This window comes from Rhinolophus hipposideros (genome assembly GCF_964194185.1).
Source record: "Rhinolophus hipposideros genome assembly, chromosome: 2".
Classification (NCBI taxonomy): domain Eukaryota; kingdom Metazoa; phylum Chordata; class Mammalia; order Chiroptera; family Rhinolophidae; genus Rhinolophus; species Rhinolophus hipposideros.
Window position 1 is genome coordinate 13759588 of NC_138048.1, and position 17305 is coordinate 13776892.

At 34.3% G+C, this 17305-nt stretch overlaps 1 protein-coding gene across 12 annotated transcripts in view; it reads left to right on the forward strand.

Moving 5' to 3' along the window:
* The window catches only part of ROBO2 (roundabout guidance receptor 2), a 1701369-nt gene that overhangs the window by 1064910 nt on the left and 619154 nt on the right, over nt 1-17305 (forward strand). The gene's annotated exons all lie outside the window — the stretch shown is intronic.

The window sequence follows — 17305 nt, forward strand, 5'->3', positions numbered from 1 at the left end:
GAATATCTTTCTTCTATCAGTGATTTAAGATAGCAGTTGTCCTCTGCTAGAATTTCAAAGAGTTTAGGATACATTTCAAATGAGTGCTCCCCAAAATAAGTATTTAAAAAGTGGGAGAGTTCTTTGTGGCCTTAAGATATCAGGAAATTCTTCATGAACAGATGGGCCTTGAGGGTATGGCAGGAAGAAGGTAAAAAAAAAAAAAAAAAAAAAAAAAAAGGTAAGAATGGAATTCCAAGAGGGGAAATGTTACATGGCGTAAAAGAGAGTCAAGAATGCCCAATACACAGGCCCTTCATTTTCAGGAATTTATCACTATCGCTCTAAATGATTTTTGAGTAGTGAACCATTCATCTGCAAGTAATTGTAACTTTGCTAAGAAATCATTTGTTTCAAAACTTGTGTGGAAAACTTTCAAAAACAACACTAAAGAGAGTAGCTGGCTTCTATAAAATGATAATTCTACCTTGCTTCTTGATGTTAAAACTTTGGATCCTAGATACAGATGCATTTGGATTTGAACCATAACTCCACTGCTTCTAACTGGTTGATTTAGTACTTGGGATTCATGGTAATGTAGTCATGGTATGGAGCATCCAAAAGATCATCAACTTCATGTATGTGAAATGCTTAGCATAGCAAACATAAAACACAATCATTGATTTTGGTCATTATAACTTTAAATATATTGCTGGAACTATTAAAAGGGTACTTACTGTTTTTAAGCAGTGAGAAGAGGAATAATTATAAATAAATGAAAATTGAATGTGTTTTGGGAAAAACAAGTTAGGTGTTTACCTTACTCTATGCTAAAATAGAAAATACATCTTGATTTTTATAGCTAAATGTAAGCATAAAAACACAAATCTGAGAACTAAATAATTTATCAAATATCTGGATGGGGGAAACTTTCTATATTTAAAAAAGCATTAGTGAAGCAGACAGTCTTATTTACTGCTGGTGAGAATATAAACGTTTTCTGTTTTTCTCAGAAACATTTTTGCAATGTATATTAAAAACCATAAAAATTTTCATGCCTTCTGAGTAAGTCAATCTATTTAAGCAAGCGCTTAAATTCTAATGAAGAGATGCAAAATGTGCAAAATGGCTTATAGAAAAATATGTTCAAGTCAGTATTGTTCATGAGAGGAAACAAAGAATAATCCTGGAAATAACCGAAATGTCCAATGACAAAGGAATATTAAATAAATATGGTATTTCCATACTATATAATATCACACACCATATAAAAATGTGTTTATAATTTAATGACATAGAAAGTTTTATTTTTCAACATTAAGGGGAAGAAAAGCGTAAACAGAATCATAAATAGAAGCTTGCAACTATAAAGCAATATGCAGAGAAAAATAGAAATATAAAGTGTTTATTCCTTGAATGGTGAGGTTATGAGTTGTATGAATTTTTTTCTATATACTTTTTAGTATCCAAACATTTCTGTAATTAACAGTGGGGAAAGCTACTTAACAAAGACAATATGCAAATTGTTATTTTTTTCAATTGTGGTAAAATATATCATAAAATAAAACTAAATTATTTTTAAATGTACAGTTTAGTGTTTTAAGTACATATACATTGTTGTGCAACCATTATCTCCATTCATTTCCAGAACTTTTTTTATTTCCAAACAGAAACTCTGTACCCATTAAATAATAATTCCCCATTCTCCCCTCCCCTCGGCCCTTGGCAACCATGATTCTACTTACTGTATTTATAATTTTGACTACTCTAGGGACCTCGTATAGTGGAATCATACAGTGTTTGTCTTTTTCTGACTGGCTTGAAAATTAATATTTTTGCAAACCATTTTTTTTTCCTCTTCAGGAAAGTAATAAAAAGTAAACCAAGTAGTGGATAAGGAAATAAAATCACAAAAGGTCAAACAGGCTCCAAAAGATTTCTAAAAATGTACTTACGTAGAATAATTTTAATAACCATTTGTATGTCAAAGGTTTTAGTGTTTCTAGAGTTCAAAGAATTTAGACACTGTTGAAAGGATGCAGCCTCTTAATAACAAGCATGAAATGAAACCTAATTACCCCCTTATCAACACAGAATGATTTTAAAACACTTCTTTCAAACATAAAAGGAGACAAAATAAAAATCTGCCTATACTAGTGACATTTTCGCTCCAAAGTACTGCCTTCTTATTTTAATGAGTCTGAAATTCAACGATATCTATAGCCAAAGCAGTTTTTAGAAATATTTGGATTATACTTAAATTATGAAATATTTATAAAATGACTCAATAAAAGACATCTATATTTTGAAAATTAAGAATATCTATAGTACGATTTATACTTAAAGTTGCCAACTTAATTTAGCTGCTTGAAATATAAAAACATAGTTTTTAATATGACATTTTCTTTAGGTCTAATAATTCATATTCTTTGTATATGATGGGCACATGACAAATATACTCAGAAAGTTAGTTCCGTAAAGAGGGACACACAAAGTGACATGGATTCACTGAGTTGTCATAAGTTCTCAACATTGCCCTCATCGTGCCACTTTACAGTTTGGCTTAGCATGTCCCTACCCAATTAAATTCCTGAATTTAAGTTAGGGAGAAAATGGTGTATTTTAGCATAGATTGAATTATTATCTCATAAATCCTTTAGAGAGGATCAGACAGATGAGGACACAGGATGGGTAAGTTTGATTCTCAGGGACATCAAAGGGAAAGACTTGAAGCCCTATCTGTTTATTAGTTCGAATGTTAATTTCAGTGCAGAAAGTGGTCTGCTGAGTGAAACTTTATGGAAAGTGGTGTCACCTTGGTAGAAAGAGAGGAGGATTAAGAAAACAGAGAGAGGTCACCACTACAGAAGGGAATTTTTTTTGTATTCCATTAACATAAGCATCCAGTGTTTAGAGAGATGGTGTGCTTAGAGTAAAAACGAGAGTTAGATTTGCAGACTCTAACTCTACTGAAAGAAATAACTGAGAGATGGAAATTTTGAACTCAGCACTGAGGGAAATAACTGAGTTGGAAATGTGGAAACTCTGTACATACCATTGTTGGGAATTATATTTTGAATAATAATGAAGCAAAAGAAGAGAGATTGGAAATTTGCTTTTATAACATGAATCTTTGTATCACCGTTTTTTGGAACATTTGCATGTCACTATTGTTCCAAAAATTCATGTCTTTCTTTTGAATTTGTACTTAATGCCATATTAGAAGAGGAAAAGATGTGATTTGAAATATATGAATACCGTAAAGTGAAGGCATTGAAGTATTAGTGAATTGACCACTAGTTAGACCTTCTCCTGTTTTTTTTTTTTTTCCTTCTTTTTTTTCTTCTTTTTCCCTCTTGGACTTTGAAAAGACAGAAGGTCTGTCCTTTGTCAGTAAATTAATTTAGTGTGACTTCTTTAAAAGGAAGGAGACAGCATGGCTAGCTTGTTTCTTGAAGTGGTCATAAACCTCTAACATAAAATATTTTATTATAATGAAAAAAATTATTTCTTTCTTTTTTTTCGTTATTAGACGTTTTAGGTCAATTAATGTCACTTACATTCCAACTCTCAGTTATTATTTTGGGCTTCTCTTTACTAATGACTGCTTAAATCTGCCACCAGCTCATAAGACTCCTCCAAAATTGTTTCTTTTTATTTAGGGTTCTGTTATGCTGCTGCACCTTGAAAACAAAACTATAATCAAACATGTATGTGTTAAGTGGCATCGATAATTAAATTTGTGGAAGCTTTCCAGTTTGCTTGGTGTAACAAATTCAAATATAAATTTATTGCCAAGGACAAAACCAAAGTAATGTCCTGCAGTGGCTTGGAAATTTGGTTAACATGATAACTAACAAAAGTTTCTGAAAGAATAGACAAATTGCTCCCAACTGAACATAAAAGGAGATGACACGAGGTTAGACAAAAGATTCATGATTTAAGTGAATTTCCTTTGAAATGCAAAGAACCTCAAGAATCTTTACAGCTGTCTTAGGAAAATCTCCTGGGTGGTAGCATTTGTGCTGGCTGGTTTTAGTAGGGGCTAGTAGGATGCTAACGGGAAATATTGCAGTCATGGTGCTTGGAGATTAACATGTAGGAAACCCGGAAGCATTTACTAAAGATGCTCACATACATCTCTGCACCACTCCTTGAGAAGCATTGTCCTTTGCTTCTTTTAGTTTGATGTTTTACACTGTTTTATTTTTCAAGAGGCACCTGATAAGGAAACAGCCTCAACGGTAGCTACAGGCAGACATGATCTTGCTATCAGCACCTCTGTGTTTGAATTTATTTCCTTTTAAAATTGGCTTTATCATGATTGCCACTCCCCCATCAAATCAACAGTCAAAACTAAATGTTCCTTGTAATGTATCAAATGACATAAAAGTATATCATGTCTGTGTTTGGTTATAAGTCTCTGTTTCTTGTTTTAATCTTGAGAACCTACTCCTGTTTCCATCTGTCCTGTTGATTTTTAATTATATAACTCCATGGAATCCTTATAGACCAGTTGATATCCAGGAATATAGTCTAGCCTTTATGATATCCATATCTGTGTTATTATAAGAGGTGTTATATCAGGGATGCCAGTATACTCTTTTATTTTAATAGAAGGTTGTGATATTGGAATAAGGAAGGTACATTATTCATTTGTAATGGAACCGATGAACCAGCTACCAGAGATGACGACAACCTTCTAGTCTATACTTGGCCCTGAAGAAAAACTACTAACAACTGACAGCTTCATGTAAATACAAGCATAATGGATTAGACCCGATGTGCCAGTGGAAGACTAACAAAATAAATACCACTTTGCATCACAGCTTTCAAAGTAACTGTATTTCATAGAATCTGAAACATGAAGTAATGATTCTTTATCTTCTGCAAAGGGCTCAGGTCCCATTATTGCTATAAGAGCTAACATCCTTGGAAGTGTCTTCTCCATGAGCATAATGTGTAGTAATAGAATGTCTGTTTTTAGGGGGACTTTAGGGTCTTTAGATGTCGCTCGTTCAGCTCATTCATTTTATAGATGAGGGAACTAAAATCCAGAAAGGCAATGTGTGTTTATGAGGCAGATGTTATTCCTGTTGTAGCCTGGCATGTAACCGCACTCGATAAAAATTTGTTCAGTGAATTAAACAAATGAATCATTTTGTCCTCCAATCTTTGTTCCTTAGACACTGAAGTTTCTCATGCCTAAGAGACCTATAGGTACAGGCATTTTGACTAAGATAATATATTTGGGTGTTTGTCTTTGGAATAAAAGCTTCTGTTATAAAGCAACATTATTTTTGGGGGGTGGGGCTGGGGGGATTAGTGGATTTGTAACTAGAAGAATAGAGTTATACTCCTACTTATCAAACATTCAGATAAAAAAAACTAAATTACATCAGCAGTGAAAAGTCATGTAGCTCAAACATCAATTCTAATTTAAAAGCATTTCTGGAGACAAGGTAAAATATAATTCTATTCCTCAGTTGAGGCAATACTATTTCAAGGAAAATTAATATAGAAGTCTGACAAACAATGATGTTAGCAATCCCCTTATATTTCTTTCTGTTGACAACAGTGATGACAAAAATCATCTTACAAAAAGAAGTCTCGGTCTGAGGGAACCAGGTAGGAAAACTCCCCCTGAAGCCCCTAATGCAGGTAGGTCTATTATCAGGATGATGGATCAAATGCTCAGAAAGTGAGGTCTCCAGTAAGATTGGCATTGTCTGTGCACGAGGGGCTGATCCTGAACTGCTGAACTATTGCTTCCAAAGTTCAGACAAAAACATACATGGACATTGCTAGTTTGGGTATTTCAGAGAGCATGTGCATATATAGCAGCAAAAATAAATTGGACGGTACATGTAAAACCAAATTCTGAGTAGAAACTTGCTAGGCAGCACTCATTAAGTGGGTTTAACTCTTTCTATATTACATGATAGGAACTGTTAAAAAGTCCTTGCCATGTTTATGTTAGCTGTGGGCGCTTAGTTATGGCAGTTAGTATGTCCTGTCAGAACTGGGCCCTAGCTGAAGGTCTGTGTCGTACTCTGTCCCACTTAGCACATTTCATTAGGTGAGGGTGGGAGGAAATTAAAGCTAAAACTGGCTCAAAATTCTTGTGGTGTGAACAAATGAGGCCACATCGCAGTTTCCTTACAAGCCAAAAGTAAAGTGGGTAGAAAGAAATCAGGGAGAAGACTTGAGGAAAGCTACAAAACCAAATGAGAAGCCCAAAACATATAGAATCTCATGGCTTGCTCTAGCTTTGTTTCAGTGAAACCGAGCTTATCAAATCCTCCTCTCTGCTTCCTTACTCTCCTGCTTTCCTCTCCTCCCACCTTTGTTTTCCTTTTCTTCTGTTTCATTTCCTTACTCCCTTTCATATCCTACTGAGGCAAATAGTCAAAGAACTGTTCCTGAAATCCCCTCGTTCACTAATTGCCAATGCTTTTCTCAAGTTAAAAATGTTCAGCACACCCTGTCTATTACCAGGAAACAATAATGATTAACATTAAATTAGTTAACACGGTTTAGTCACAATGGAATTGATTCTTATGTCAATCAGATACTTATTTTTGTACTCTTTTGTTACTTCTCAGAGCCTCAACTTTTTTGTTATTCATAATAAGTAGTATGTTCTCTTTCTCTGGTCTTCTTTAAATCCTCCCAAAACTTTGTAAAACCATCTGACATCCTTGTCTATTTTTATTTCTGGTTCTACATGTCTGAGGCTTCTCACTTTCCTCCAACTCTAGCTCTACGCTACCATGCATGGGGCTGCTTTTGCGAACGTTTTCCTCCTTTTCGAAATCTTCTAATATCCAACTTCTCTGTTTTCTTACTTTGCTGATACTTGGTCATTTATTTCTTCTTTCTAGTACCTCCCTTTCATACCGAGGTTTTGAGGCAATACATAGCCTCTAAGTACTGTGCAAGGCATATCATTGATTAGCATACCTATTGATGAATTTGGTTCAAGATATTGGTCTTTGTTATGGATGTTGCTTTAGGCTGAAGGTAACAGACTGATGAGACTTTTTTTTAAGTTGATGGAAGAGGCCAACAATTGTGTGTGTGTGTGTGCGTGTGTGTGTGTCTTGCTACTTGTTAATGATTATGATTATGACTCCTGTCAGGATTAATGTACATATGATAAAGTTGCCAAGATAGATAATATGTTCAGTAATTTGGGAAACTCTAAGTTTAAAGAATATTCTGTTTTTTGAATGTTTTTAATTGAATGGGAGAAAATTGATGTGGAATCCGGACCAATAACATAGACAATGAGATTTGGCTAATTCTTTATTTTAAAATAGAAGGCTGTAAAAAGATTAGCGTTCAGACTTCTCCCCATCTAAGGCTACATTAAATAAAGCAATAGAAGAAAATTTGTCTTATATTTGTTGCCATAGGCAGTTGTATGAATCTGGTTCTGCTACATTTTGCAAGGGGTATTTTGAAAAAAAAATCAGTAAAGCCAGGACTGAGTTTTATTTAATATTTTATTTTATTTTATTTATATAAATAAAATATTTATATAAAATATTATTATATAATATTTTAATATTTTATTTAATATTTCCACAAATTTACTATGGTACTTAGTATTTCTTCTAATATGTTCATAGTATGGAGTTATTTTTAAAATGTGATATGATTCTATGTGTAATTTTACATATATATGCACACTTTACTAAGAAACCACGGGCGGCAGCAATAAAATTAACAAAATGCAATATCTAAATTCTAAAATTGTCTAGATTAAGTTAATATAAAATACTTAATATAAATTAGTCTTTTAAAAGACTATTTTATGATAAGGCAAGGTATCTATTATTAATTTATACTGGCCTCTTATTTTTGAGCTATGTAATGAGATTATAATAGATGATATTAAAGATACCATTCTGTTTTGAAATTCTTAAATAGGTCTTTCAAAGTAAAGTTTTTTAAATTTTAATATTTATCTTATTTTTGTTTTCCTTGTATTTATTATGTTGGTGCAAAAGTAATTGCGGTTTTTCCTATTATGTTTAACCTTTTAAACCACAACTACTTTTGCATCAACCTAATAGATATGATTATGTCTATTAATGTGTATGTATGTATATATATATGATAAGCTCTTACAGTACTTTTTTTCAATTACAGTTGACATTGAATTTTATTTTATGTTATTTTTACCTTAGTTGCAAGTATATAGCATAGTGGTTAGACATTTATGTCATTTATGAAGTGATCCCCGCCAATTAGTCTAGTACCGTCCTGGAATTATACGTAATTATTGCAATATTATTGACTATATTCCCTATGCTGTAGTTTGCATACCCATGACTATTTTGTAACTGCCAATTTGTACTTCTTAATCCCTTCACCTTTTCCACCCAGCCCTAAAACCCCTCTCCCATCTGGCAATCATCAAAATGTTCTCTGTATCTATGAGTCTGTTTCTATTTTGTTTGTTTATTCATTTTGTTCTTTATATCCCACATATAAATGGGATCATATGGTATTTGTCTTTCTCTGTCTGACTTATTTCACTTAGCATAATACCCTCCAGGTCTATGTATGATAAACTTTTAATTTAAATAGATTTAGAATGCATATTACCATTCTTTCCAAGGCTTTTACTAATTTATCATCCATCTACCTGGCTTTTAATAAGTTAAAAGTAATTTACTCACTTTGAATTTATAAAATAGTCAATGGCTATATGAATTTCCTAAGGCTTCCCTGACAGTACCACAGGCTTGATGGCTTAAAACAACAGAAATGTATGTTCTTGCCATTCTAGAGGATTGGGAAGTAAGTTGTTGGCAGGGCCATACTCTGTGTGAAGGCTCTAGGGAAGAATCCTTTCTGGCCTTTTCCAGGGTCGGGGGGGTCCCAGGTATTCCTTGGAATTTGGCAGCATGACTGCAATCTCTACCATTGTCTTCACATAGCTGTCTTCTCCCTTGGTCTTCAGTATCTGTGTCCAAATTTGCTTCTTCTTATAAAAGCACTCATCATTGGATTAGGTCCCATTCTAATCTAGTATGAACTCATTTTAACTTGATTACATTTCCAAAGACCCTAATTCCAAATTAGGTCTCATTCTGACTTTCTGAGTAAATATCACTTTGAAGGACACTGTTTCACCTGGGACAGAAACATGTAATGATCAGGCTTTCTCTTCAGCCGCCAATCACCCATATTACCGTAATGAATTTAACTAATTCCTTCCAAAAGTAAAAAAGTCTGCAGGAGGTGGATATGTGGGAGAGTAATTACAGCTGGAATGGGGAGTGGGGTGGGTCTTGTGTATTGCTTTGGTAATGAAATATAAGAAACAGTTTCATTTGTTGACAGACAGAGGATGAACCAGCCATATTCTGCCTTCCTATTTGTTCAGAAAGTGAATGCTCCAGCAGTCTAGGTCCTGGAATGAGGATGATACAGAGCAGGGTGCCCAGCAGACTCATAGTATAATGAAAAATATCCCATCTTGTTTGAGAATTGGGGATTGTTTGTATTTGGAGACTATGCATTCTCAGTGAGTGTGATGCAAAATTGGTTCTTGAGAGTGAAATAATAAATTAAAGTAATGTACTTTTTATGTGTAAAGTCCATGTATATATGGTACACAAACATATGAGGTCTGGCAATTAAGTTCACGAACTTGATGCAACGATGTTGCTAACATTTTTTTGATATCAGAGGGATTATTCATTATGAATTTGTACCAACTGGACAAACAGTTAACCAAGTTTACTATTTGGAAGTGCTGAAAGGGCCGTATGAAAAAGTTAAATGAAAATAACCTGAGATTTTCTCCAACAATTCATGGCTCTTGCATCATGACAATGCACCAGCTCACATGGCACTGTCTGTGAGGGAGTTTTTAGCCAGTAAACAAATAACTATTGAAACATCCTCTCTACTCACCTGATCTGGCCCCCAAAGACTTCTTTCTTTACCTGAAGATAAAGGAAATGTTGAAAGGAAGACATTTTGATGACTTTCAGGACATTAGGGTAATATGACGACAGCTCTGATGGCCATTCCAGAAAAAGAGTTCCAAAATTGCTTTGAAGGGTGGACTAGGCGCTGGCGTTGGTGCATAGCTTCCCAAGGGTAGGACTTCAAAGGTGACCACAGTGATATTCAGCAGTGAGGAATGGAGCACTTTTTCTAGGATGAGTTCACGAACTTAGTTGTTCAACCTCCTATACAGTATCTGTGGTATTAAAATTCCATGAGGAGGGAATAAGATAAAAACGTGTAAAAATGCTGGTAAGGGAGTAACAATGAAAAAAAGCTTTGAGAAACTGTGCAGTTGAATAACCTATTCTATCCCTGGTGATGACACAGCCTTTGTTGACCCTGGATATGAGTCTCAGCTTCAAAGTATGACACTTTCAAAGTTTCTTCATCCATTTTAATTTTCATTAACTACTCTGAATTATGGGGCTAAAAATAATACCATCCTTATATGCTTTACAATAATTAAATACAACCATTAATATAAAAGTTTTGTTGTGGTGGTTGCCACATAATAACTATTTTTAAAAGTTAGGTATTGTTATAATATTAATCGTGGTTTAATGTCCTGTGGAGAAATACATTACATTACTATTTAAACCTTAGGCAACATTTGAAGTACTGATTGTATTTGTCAGGCTAGGCTAAGCACTAAAACTTTCATAATGTAACACATTAAAAGTTATTTATTACTCAACTGACAGTCTAAAGCATGTAGGAGAGAGAGAGAGAGATAATCTGTTATACACACTCATTCTGGGACTCACTTATCCTGTCTTGGGGGTTGGCTGTCCAATGAATGACAGAATAGTCAGAGCACTGGGATGGTGTGAGAGGTATCTTAGAGGCCAGACCTAAGTGCCTGAATTTCATTGGCCAGACTGCAGTCATATGATCTAATAGAATACAAGGAATGGTTGGAAAGTTTGGCCAAGCTCGTTGAGGAAGAAGGAAAGAAAACATTTCTAGGTTAACATACAGTTTGTTTCTACCATCATGGTAGAAGAGATTGATTAGTACACTCCAATGATCCTATGTGTTGGAAACCAATTAAAATGTGCATTTTAAATTATTTAAATGCGTCATCCAAAAATACCCTTTTGAGTAGGCTTTAATATTATCTTTGTTTTATGGTTGAGATTAATTGTTATAGTCACACTGTAAGTGTTAGAAACAAGATCAAAATCCAGATCTACTTGATAAAGAGCTCTAGTTCTTAGCCAGCATTTAGTCACTCATTCATTATCCCTTATCCATTATCTTCAGAGATAATGAAGTAGAAATGCTACTTCCCAATTAGATTGGAGAAGACAAAAATTTTCCTGATAATAACTGAATGGTATACTTAAGACTATTGTAAAATCCCTGGAAGTCTTTAAAATAAAATGTTTTCATCTTTCTGATCATTTAAACGTGATTCAGAATGAAGACTGGAAAATAAACTACCAGAACCACTGCAAATGTTCTTCCAGAACATTTATGATATAATGTCCTTTTAATGTGTGTGTTTGGTGGGAAGTGGAAAAGGTAGAAACAAAATAATAGGTAAGTAATAACCTGGACTTAAGCCAGCTGTAGGAACAAGCTGAGGAAAAAAAGAATCCCTCAATGCTCATCATGCTACATAATTTTCATTGACCCTTTCTACACCAATCAGTACCACAAACACTCATGTTTGCCAGATCGCTGAAGGAAAAGATCAAGATGAATAGTCTCAGGAAAATGAGAAATTAAAAAAATAGATATTTGGTGAAATTTTTCTCTCATTGCTAAAATCTAAAAGTTAATTTAGATGCTCAATATATCTTATATTAGATACAATGTAAACATATTTAAATTTCACATTCCTATTGAATATAGCATTTTTCCATCTTAACCATTTGGTCTCTTGATTCCTTTATATTTTTGTTAGTACATAATGGAAAAGCCAAAATTACTCAGAGGACAAAAAACACGTATTCTTATATTCCTTTGTGCTGAGAAAAAGATTAATCAGTAGAAACTGCTCAAGAGGGAGACTCTTTATCCAAAATGATATATTTTGATATGAATATATATCAATATATATATATATGAATGTCCAGCTAGTTTTTTTGGGGAGAAACACGGTATATATATATATATATATATATATATATATATATATATATATATATATGTTCAATTATTCCTTCAATTGCAGGTTTGTCTGTAAACTTGGATCATGATGATTTCTCCCATATATTTTATCATTTGAGGAAGTGAATGTGTATTTATATGTCTCATTTTTTTAAAGCAAAATTATATTTCCTATATACTCCTTGCTGGTATGTAACAACTAAATACCTAGTATTTGTTTTGTAAAGGTCTTCAAGTACTCTGCAGGCAATCAGAAGTTATTTTATCAGGCAGAAATAAGATCATTTGGATATTGGAAGAAAATCTGAATCTGTTCCCAGACAGATTAGTTCTTCTCTATGGTAGAACTATAGACAGTTCAATTGGATTACATGTGCCCTTGGATTAATTCCATGATACTGTTTAGTGGAGAATAAGCACCTTCTTTCAATGTTGAAGAATCCATTATTAAATATGTCCAAAAGCAACTTGGTGAGCAGATGAATTTAAAAATCTGGGACCTATAGATATGATGAGCCTTTCCCTGAATTGTAACAGTTTCTATTTTTAAGAAGAACAAAAATTCTGTTTTGGATTTAGAAAAGAATCTTCCTATTAGGATTAGTTATGTGTTGCTAAAATTCAATTATACAAAGCCCAGATTGGAGCAGATGGACTTTGAATAGTTTGGCAAAGAATCAAAGGGATTTTCTTGGGTTTATAATATTGCGGTGTAAAAATAGCAAAACGAGTATTACTTAACATCATTGAAATTAGGCTATGTACTAAAATAAGAATGTGAGAGCTTTAAATAGAGATAATAAAATAAAGAGCAGAAAAAGACCATACACACATATGAAGCATAGCCTGTCATGATTCCAAGCTACATAGATAGACTTGCACTTCTGGATAATTTGTATTTTTGTGAAGTTGACAACTTTGCTTATTTTCAAAAACACTTTCCTAATCTAGATATGGGGTTATCTTCCCTACCAAAAAGCTACTTATCAACTCTGTCAGAGTTTGAGGTTTCATTCATTACTAAGATGGGGGGAGGAGGGAATGGGCAGCCACAGAACGAAGAGGACTGACATTGTGAAGATAAAATCTCATCAATGAACTGTGAGATGCCTTTATGTGTTTTTTTTTAATTCCAAATTTTAAGATACACACACTTATAAAATTATGCCTTGATATTATTATTTACTGTAATATTTGATTTATTCAAAAGCTGTGTTAACTTTGAAAGTATCACTCACCTTTTCAATTAGGATAGAAGATGATTTTCTAAATTGATTTAAAGAAAAATCCATTTTGACCACAAGTGATAGAATTGGGCAGAAAACAGTTTATTTTTGTGAAATATTACTACATTTCAGTGAACTTAAATCTCAGATCTCTGAAAATGGAATATTTTAATAACTTCACGCAATATACCCAAAGTACTAATCATTGATACATACACATATAGACAGACTTATTACATAGACAGAAGTATTAGTGAATCCTTCAAAATGAATTGGTTGAAATCAGATACTTAGTACACATTTCAGGAGAGCAGTATGCAATTTATCTTGGCTTCCTCCAATCATTTTTAGAACAAGGTGGAGTGGAAAAAAAAAAAAACATGAGAGCAAATGAGTCATCCTTCTGTGATCTGAATTTTTAATGCTTTGCTAATTTTAATTGTCCTTTTGTATATAATAACTCATGCATTTTATCTAAATGTAGTGTTTCTGTATAGTATGGTGAGAAAATCTTATAGAAAAATTCAAACTGAATGGATAACGAATCACCATCTTTTGGCTTTAAAAAGATTCTTCAATTGTGAAAACAAACATGTTTTGGTGTATCAGGGGTTCTCTTAAATTGATCAATCAAGCAATTTATTAAAGTATTACAGAATTTCTACAATGTGGAAGACATCTTAAAATAATCCTGGGAAGCATAGCCTAATACTTAGGAGCATAGATTTTAAACACAGATTTGGGTTCAAAGGAAGATTAAACCTTTTATTAACTTGGGTTAGGTGTCTAACCTTCAGTTTTCTCATCTGTACAATGGGAATGATACCAACCACATAAGGCTCTTATAGAAATTAAATAATATAATGAATTTTTAAAAACTACAATAATCTGTGACAAATAGTGAGCTCTCACCGCATAGTAATAGATATTAAAATTATTGTCATGGATCATACATTTGAGATATATATATATGTGTCACCTTGCAATTGTAATGAGAGCTTATTGAAAAGAGTAAAAATAATGAACTGGGTTTTTCAACTTTTCCACAACCTTGGAGAATCTGGTATGGAAAATAAATATTTAGTATTTTATATCCTATATTGCGCAGATTGCCTTCAGGTGAATATTTCATGGTTCTCCAGGAATGCCGACTCCGAAGTGCAATCACAAAGAAGGCCATTTGATCACCTTACCCAAGTTAGGTTTAATTATAGTGTCACACACAGTCATCTTTAGATGTATTAAAATATATATTTATCTGGTAGGCACATTTTGAGCACATAATAATACCATTCCAAATTTTAGATAAAAGGAGCCTAGGTTTCTATGTACATTTCTCTATTCAGCTGCTTATTTAGAGAAGAAAAAACAATTTATATTTGGAAAGATATCAAAGCCAAATGCCTATTCTCTGTATCTTAAACCTTCTAATTTGGTGGTAGTGGGGGTTGATTGTTTTAAGTCATTTTCGTTTTTTTGTCTTAATGAAAACCTGAAATAAAATTAATTAATTAATTAAACTAAAGCACTGCTAAAAGTGAATTTCCAACTTCTACCAGACCTTCAAGTTTTAAAAGAATTTCCCTTTAAGAAAAACTCGGAGTAAGAAATTCATTTCTTTCATAAACAATGCTCACTAAAAATATGTTCAATTTAATTGAAATATACATGTTTCTAGGTATAGATCTTATCAAATGTCTCAGAAGGTGGTGTCTTTGTTCCGTTTGGACTTACTGTCCATGTTACATTTCTGCCTGCAGACTCTTACTATTACTGTTGCTGACTTAATTTGAGAGTTTGGCTCATAATCAAACTGTCACTTGGTATGCCATTCCTATAAAATCAGTTTTGCGTGGTCACATTTCATATCAAATGAGACACTGACAAAGTACTATTTTTAAACATCATTTATGAACTTATTTTCAAGAAAAGCAGATGGACCCCCAAATTCCTTTGTTATAGACATTATTACATAATGTAGGTCATGTATGGGAAAAAGGTGGCACCAGAATGAAATCAGTGGTGTGTTCTATCACTTTCAGTAGGTAATTAATTATCAAGGCAAAATGGTGACGCTTGGCCCCAAATACCAGGTAAATAGTATAACCAAAGAGGTCTTGTAAATAAACTTTGTCTTTGTATGAAGTCATTTGTCATACGCAACACAAGGACAACAGTCTGTGAGACATGAGGGAGCATTTTTCTGCCCTAGAGGACAGCCACATTTGGTCGGTCATTCTCCTCCAACCTATTCCCCTACTCTCCACATATGCCCTTCCTCACTCTGAGTGATTTTATAGATCACTTATGGAAAGATATGTATAGATAGTAAATCTAAAAAGCCTAAAATTAAATCTTTTTGCCCAATAAATGAATAGCCAGGAAAAAACTCCCCCAGTTCAAATGTTCTAATATCTTCCTTTTTGAGATCGATCTTCAAATTAAAGGGCTTTACATCTATATGATTTGTTAATTTCTGCATTATTTGATTAGGGAGACTCTATTTTCAGAATAATTTTTATTGCACCCATGTAAGGAAATTTGACTGAGATAGAGATTGGAAGGTGGTGGTACCATATTTAAAGGAATGTGGTAGACTTCCTAATCCCTGAATTTAAACCTAGTCAGAAAGTTTAAAATGAAAAGTTTTAAAGCGTTATCAGTTATTTTTCAGTATTACAGACAGTTAAGAGATGTTAATACAATGAATTTGGGGCTTTTCCAAGATCATAGTAATATCTAATTTAAAGTTGACCCTTTGAGGAGAAAAAAAGAACTTCAGTCTTTTTTGCGTAGTGGTAAAACAATAATAGACTCGGACTTATTACTGTGAGAATTCAAGTGATTTAACTTCAGCACACTAATACACTTTTTTTAACCAAGTAAAGATGCAGATCAAAGATGTGCTGAAATTACTCTTAATGCACCACAAGAGCGGTTTGTTTTATTCTTTTGCAGGACTGTTTCCTTACCATGGTTTTCAAGCGTGCTGAGGTGTCATAAGAACTCTCCTGACTGCTTGAGTGTAGCTGACCTTTGTTTGTTTGTTTGTTTGTTTGTTTTTTGTTTGTGTGTTTTTTGGAAACACACAATATCACCTACATAATAGGCAAGCAAGAGTTAAATTAAGTGGCAGCACCAAAATATATCCAAAGGAAAGGCTCTTTCTCCAACAGCCTCAAATGGCCTCATGAAATCTTTCCTAATATTTTCCAGTAGGGGGAAGTAAAGATTCACCATGCTGCATCAAGCTCGGCTTGGGGACTTACGTGAGTTCCTGCAACCCGCCTTCTAATCACTCAAACAAGCATCAAACAGCTACCAGCGAGCCTGTGATCACACGTGGGCCCGGCCACACCGGCGGCACCGCAGACGGTGGCATGCCTTTGATCTAACGTAGCCTTCCTTAATCATCCCCGGTCTGCATGGCATACACTTGGTGGGTTTTGCCTTAATTTTCAGGGTTTTGTCATCTCTGGGCTTGAATTCGGCTCTTTTTGAGCTTGTATTAGCTCAGTTGGGTTTTCAGCTTTTCCCGATCCTGTGCTTTCCCATTGTCCTTTCAAGAGGTCCTTATTCTGGAGGGTAAGGGTTTCGGGGGACCCCCGCTCCCAAGCTCTCTGATCCCCACTCCTCATCCTCCTCTTCTTCCTCTCAATTCCCTTGCGTCCCACAATCCTCCTCAAACTCATCTTTGAGGGGACATTAGGCAACGGAGAAACAGAGGAGGAGATGCCACCCCTTCCCCTCTCCCGCTCACCCCCCCACCCCGAGATTCCTCAGGGGGCCGTAGATCTTGGCTACAACAAGCCGGTGGAGGTTAGAGATTTCTGTGAACCTCGCCCCCCGCCCCCCGTGCCTTTTTAACAACATAGGAAGCCCCCCACACACAACCTTTCCGCCCCAAAAGGTGGTTATATTTTGTTTCCTTTTCTCCTCCCGCTCAGCTTCTC